Raw genomic sequence first — 6,496 nt, 5'->3', positions numbered from 1 at the left:
CAGACCCGGCTGCGGGCGGCTCTGCCCTGGTCCGGGGAGCACACGCCCTTCCCCCGTGCAATGCGTGTGCTCCCTGGATCGGGGCGGAGCGGCCTGCAGGCGGGTCTGCGTGGGGCTCTTCTCCACGGGGCTTGGGCTCCGGTGCAAGCAGCAGCAGGAACCGCGTCCCCCGTCCTCCCACGAGTCTACTAAAAGGAAAACATCCCAGAGAATATTTGCATCAACAAACACAATGCATAAAGCTGAAATTATCACTGATGGTGCCAAAAGTACACTGAAAAGAACAAAAAAACCCAGCAGGGCGATATGTTCCACTCGTGGAAGTAACCAAAGTATAAGGAGATAAAGGGAAATGGTGTTTACTACATTTAATCCAGAAAATGGCACAATACAAAAAGATTTCAGACAAATGGTGACTGAATCAAATATATCTCTTCTTGTTCAAACCAGAAAGTAGTGACTACCAATATTCCAATCACAGGAGCATAAACTTACTTAAGGATTCTTGAAGAAAAAAGATGATGAAAAGATATTGAAGTTAGACTTAAGAGGACCACAAAAATCAGTGATAATCAGTTTGGTTGTAGAAAAGAAAGATTAAAGAAACATTTAGACACTTTCAAGAAAAGTAGAGGAAAATAAATAGGGTCTTTGCAGATCCAGAAAAAGCACTTGAGTAGGTCCCAAAGGAATATCTTTCGTGAAATTGGAGGAAGAATAAAGTACCAGAAGGATACAATCCAACTAGTAAAATACATACATGTCAAACCTCCTCCACACTAGTCAGCACCTGGAATAAGGAATCTTTGAAAGTGAAACAGGATTTCACTAGGGATCTGCATTCAGCCCACTTCTCTTTATCACGATGATGGGTGTCACTGGACAAGAACTTAGATATCCTGCACTGTGGATCACATGATGTTTGCAAGTGGCCTCCCAAAATATAAATTTTAGAAGGAAAAGAAAACCTCATAGAATAGCAGAGAGTGCTTGACAGCACAAATCTTAAAATAAATAGAAAGAAGGCAGAATCTGGGGTCTGTAGAGATGGAGATGTTAGAAAGGCTGTGGGCAAAAACTTACAGGGACTTCTTGTTACTTTTTGTTCTATCATTCATAGTAATGTCACTACAGGATGAACTGAGGAAATGGGAAAGACGTGTTGAAGGAGCGGATGCTGATAAGACCACCACAGACTTATGCTGTTTAGTGCAAAGAGAAAAATGTGGATTAGACAGTACTAAGAAGTGCATGCTAAGACAGTTCAATATTTGGACAAGATACAAAAAAAAAAAACAAAAATGAGGAAGCAAGAACCACCCCCAAATAATGGTGCTTGGTGAATATTTATGAACATTTGGTTGACAATCTGGACGTGCTGGAAGGGAGAAAAAGATCATCTTGCAAAATAATTGCTGAATATGGAAGCAGCAGGAGTTAGATGAAGAGGAAAGCCCAAGAGAAGGGGAGTAGATGAAATAAAGGAGGATATGAAAATACAAAATAGAACACAAACCTAATCAGTGACAGAGCAATGGGGAGAAACTGGATTTAAACTGCCAGCCCAACCTTCATAAGAAAAAAAACACAGAAGGAAAAGTGGGTGGGGAGCAGGGGGCGTACAGCTTTAGGGAGAAGCAGGAAACAGAACTTTACCCAGGGAAATAAGGGCTTTGTAATTCCTCAGCATCTGGTCCCCTAAAGCACCTTGTCTCCACCTCCCAGCAGCTCCCACTCCTTTCGGGTGAAGTACAGCACCACATCCTCAAAGGCCTCTGGGAACTGCAGTCACAGATAGTACACACTCAGTCCCTTCTGCTCCAGCCTCATCAGTCCGTTTAGCCTTGAGCATTACTTTGCACTATAAAGATTTGCTAGCCTGCATATAAAGGGTAGGGTTGTGAAATGTCCCACTTTGCAGCTGGTACAGATGCTCCAGCAAAGCCCCTGGTGTGTGCATAGGGTATGTCTAAAACAGGTGGCATTGCTATCGTAACTAAACCAGTAGTAGTGACCCTGGAAATTATTCTTCTACACCAGACACCTCTGCAGAATGCCCCAGGACCCACACAGGTCTAAGCCTTACTCTGCTCTACAAAGATTTACCTGGCTAGTCTTGCCAGTTAAGGATGCACAACCCATCATCTGACACAGCTGCTTCAGCAAAGAGTCTGGTGTGATCACGACTCTGCTGACAGAGGAATGTTTCTCCCCTTCAGTCCATGTTATCCAGGAGGTTCAGCACAGGCTGTGTGTACACCAGGGAGAGCTGCCAATATCACTCCAGCAGCAGACTCTGTAGTGAAGGCAGCCTGTGTCCCCCCTCAGGGAAGCTGTTTGGCTGACAGGGACTCACAGGGCTGCCTGAACTGGTGATTCCAGCCATTTATTTCACCCAGATGCCTCCCCAGGGAACCCGAGGCCTTGCAGTGCAGTATCAGGGATCCCCCTTTGCTTCCAATATGGCTCTGGGGTGGGGAGATCTATAGGGTCCAGGAGCTTGAGGGACTCACTTCATCCCCATGAAAGAAAGGGACCTCCCTGGTGACATTTTACCCAAGCTGGGGCAGTTGCAGCCATCCCTGCTGTGCTCTGCAAAGGAGAGCAAATGAAGGGCCAGAGAAGGAGCAGGCAGGCAAGCGTGGGCTGTGGATCCTCAATGCTGTGGGGTAGGTCAGCGCAGGCTGGGCTCAGTGGAAAAAATCAACCTGGAAACAGGAGAGGAGAGTGCAGCATTTCCACTTGGCACAACAACCCCCAGGGTGTTGAGACGTCCTGGGCACCAGCTACCTGGTGGCACGGAGGGAGGGTCCCAATGGCATTAGGGGACTGGGGCTGTTACCCCGGGCACAGCCTGACGCGAGGGGTTGGGGCTGTGGCTCATGTCACTCGCTGCCCTGTGACTCTTCCCCACAATGCAGCTCCCGTGCCACCGCCATGCGGTGACAGACGGTGCAGCTCGACTGCCCCGCACGGCCCCGGGCTGCCCGGGCCAGAGGGCAGTGTATTTGTGTGTGCGCTTGTATTTTATGGGTACATGTATGTGTGTGCCCATGTATATTTGTCCATGTGTGTGTGTGCACGTAAATCAGAGAAGCATAAGAGAAACAAGACTGGAAGGGAGCTCCAGCGGGCACATCTGGTGCGACCCCCAGCCTCATGCCGGGTCAGCCCTTTCTGATTATCTTAAGTCGAAATGTTACAACTCAGAACCAATTTTCTCATAAGAAACAATGTTATAAGTGGGGGATTGATTCCTGAACCAAGGTCCGATACCCTATTTTCACCAAAAATACCCCAGAATTTTGTACTCGATCAATTATAGATAAGTAATATAGCTACATGAATGTATCTATATTGTAAATAGCAATCCTGTTGATTTGGAAGGACTTCTTTAAGGTGCCTTGGCTGGACTTTTTGAAGGGTTCTTGACTGGAGTCTTCTCAGGAGTCCTGGCTGCAGGTTTTTCTGGAGTCTTGTCTGCTTTCTTAAAGAAAGTGTCCAAGCAAGTTTGGACAGATGTTCTCCAGGGAGATGAGTGACGCAGCGAACTTGTTCACTGGCATGGTGTTGCATTGGGTCAAGCATTGTAAAGAGCCATCCAAACTGGTGTCATAAAGTTGAAACAGGGTATCAATTTATAAACGTTGTAAGTGTGAAATGTTGTAACTTGAAATGTTGTAAGTCGAAGACTGCCTGTGTATAGTTTATATGCATCAATTGCAGGTGTTTCAAACATCAGTATATTACAGATAATCAGTCCCAGATATTACACATGTACAACTGAGTGTGCACATGTGAAAATGTGTGTATGTGTGTACATGTGTATATGCCTGTGCACATAAGTATGGGTGTTTTCATGTGTGTGCATGCTTGTGTTCACACACATGTGCAGAAGCTTGTATGTGCACATGTTCAGTTGGAAGTGCACAGGTGTGTGTGCATGCCTGCACATGTGCGTATGCACCCATGCATTTTGTCATGGGGAGGGCTGATATATTCCCCAAGCTGGGGGAGATGTAGGCAGGACAGATGGGCACTCTTCATGAGTCCTGACTGGAAAGATCCCCTCCCCTGTTTGTCTGTTCAGCAGGGCCCCATTCTGGGCCTTGCTCTAGTTGTTCTTTTCAGCCTGGACCTGGCGGGAAAGTTAGATCACTTCTGTCCCTCGCTCTGGGACACCCACTCTGCAATGGAGCCCAAGCCTCCTTCAGCCTTCTCCAGTCCTGTAAATGCCTCTGGGCCACAGGGACCAGAGGGTAACTGGTCCCAACAGCCCAGCTGCAGCCTGGCATGTCAGAAGTCATGAGCCCCTGCTGACAGGCAGGGTGGAAACCAGTTGGCTGGCTGAGCAGCAGGGAAAAGGCCCTGATCCTGGCCCTGCCCTGCTGTGAAGACTTGTGGGCTGGTGGAGTCGGGGGGGGGGGGGAGGGGTGCTCTTGGGCGCTGCTTCTCAGCAACAGCTGCAGCAGCAGCAGCAGGGTTGTTTCATGCCCAGAGCTCCCTGCAATAATAAAGGGAGTCTATTTGGATCACAAGTACTGGGATCTTTATTAGCAGAGCTGCGTGCACAGTGCTGCTGCCTGCAGCCACAAGCTACTGACAAATTCACTAAACACATGGAACTTCCTGGTGTCAATCTCCAAGTCATCCCCACATAACTTGTATTCCAGCCTGCGGGTTGTGACAGGGGGGAGCAGCGTTGTCCCTGGTGCCCTGGCTGGGTTGCATGCCAAGACCCTGAGAGAGGAAGGATGTGGGTTTCTCAGGCTCCGGCCCTAGGGGAGGTGTTGATGCCACAGGGGCCTGTGATACCAGCACACATGTCACAGGGCCCACTCCCCAGTGCCTGTGGACTCATTTCAACTCACACCTGCCACATGTCCCCCCAGGGCGGGGCTGTCATTGCCCCTCACCCAGCTGCCTAAGGGGAAGGAAACAGCCCCTGCCCCAGGGCTGGGCGGGACCATGCTCACTGGGGGAGGGGATTGGGAAATTGCCCCAACACCAAGGATTTTTAACCTCTCAGAAAAGAACACACCCACTGCACCTCATGGTTGCAGGCAGCAGCACTGGGCACGCGGCTCTGCTAATAAAGATCTAAGTGCTTGTGATCCAAACAGACTCCCTTTATTATTGCAGGGAGCTCTGGCATGAAATCCACCCTGCTGCTGTAGCTGTTGCTGGGGACAGACCCCACGAGCAACCCCTGCCCTAGGCCAGGCTGGGTCGGGCCACAAATGGGGGCTCTGAACCTGCAGCTGCTTCTGCTACTTTATTCCCAATCTATGAGACAGGAGGGTGTGTCTATATGTTCATTAATGTGCTGTACCTCCTGTGCATTAAGTTTATTAGTTGTATAACCAAGTGCTAAATGAGTGTGCAGTAACCAGCATTACAGTGATGCTGCTGCATCATAGCCTAATGCTACTGTAGCCTATTAGCACGGTTTTTGATGTGGCGTGCTACTGCACAGTAGTATTAGGCTGCATCTTGTGTACAAAGACCCATTTGACCTGGATCCTGAGGCCTGTGGGGTGTGTGGGACATGCAGCTGCCTCACAGGAGGCTGCTCTGTTTGTTAATCCAGGACTGGGCCCTCTCACCAGGGCTGGGACAGGATCAGGGCCTTCCCCCTGCTGCTTCACCACTGTGTGCGCTCAGGCGGGGCTGCCTCAGCCAGATGCCCTGAACTCCCTGTGGAGGCAGCAGTTTTTGCAAGCAGAACAGGTGATGCAGGGCAGGGCCAGTCCCCACCTGTCCTGCACATGCCTCCCTTGCATGGCACCGTGGGGAACGTGTGCCCTCCCATGTATATGCACATGCCTGCACACAGCACACAGGCACATGCACACGTGCATGTAAACACACAAGCACACACAGGAACTCACAACCAAGCCTGCATGCGCATGCACATGCTGACACCCATATGCACATATACATGCTACGATTTGCCACATCTCTACACAAGCAATGTGGACTGCTGTGGGCGCTGGGCTGCATGTGCCAGCATTGCCAGGTCCTAAATACTAAATTATCATATTGGAAGCTCAAAATGTTCTTATTTCCTGAAACAATATGCAAATAAGTCCTCTTATTTACTTTATATTGCTCACTATACCTAGCCAGTGAGCGAGTACTGGGTCATCAAAGTTGAAGCATTTCTTTATTTTGAGACAAGCAGTCCTAAGGAAGTCCTGACAGCGAACCCAAAACTCAGTTAAGACTCCCTGGGAGTGAGGTGGGTTTTGCACATGCTGCACCAATCAGCTGCCTTAAAAATTATGGCAGACAAGGTTCTTTGGGTAAATCTGGTATCTTGTATTAGACAAACTCAAATAGTTGGAAAAAGTCTTCTTTTTCCAACTATTTGAGTCGGTCTAGTAAAAAATATCAGATTTACCCAAAGAACCTTGTCGGCGCGTGTCCTTACACCAACACGGCTACGACCTCTACCCCTCAAAATGAAGGTGCATTTTGAACACTTTTACCATGA

The sequence above is a fragment of the Alligator mississippiensis genome, chromosome 8 (assembly GCF_030867095.1).
Source record: "Alligator mississippiensis isolate rAllMis1 chromosome 8, rAllMis1, whole genome shotgun sequence".
NCBI lineage: Eukaryota > Metazoa > Chordata > Crocodylia > Alligatoridae > Alligator > Alligator mississippiensis.
Note: the sequence above shows the minus strand (reverse complement) of the source record.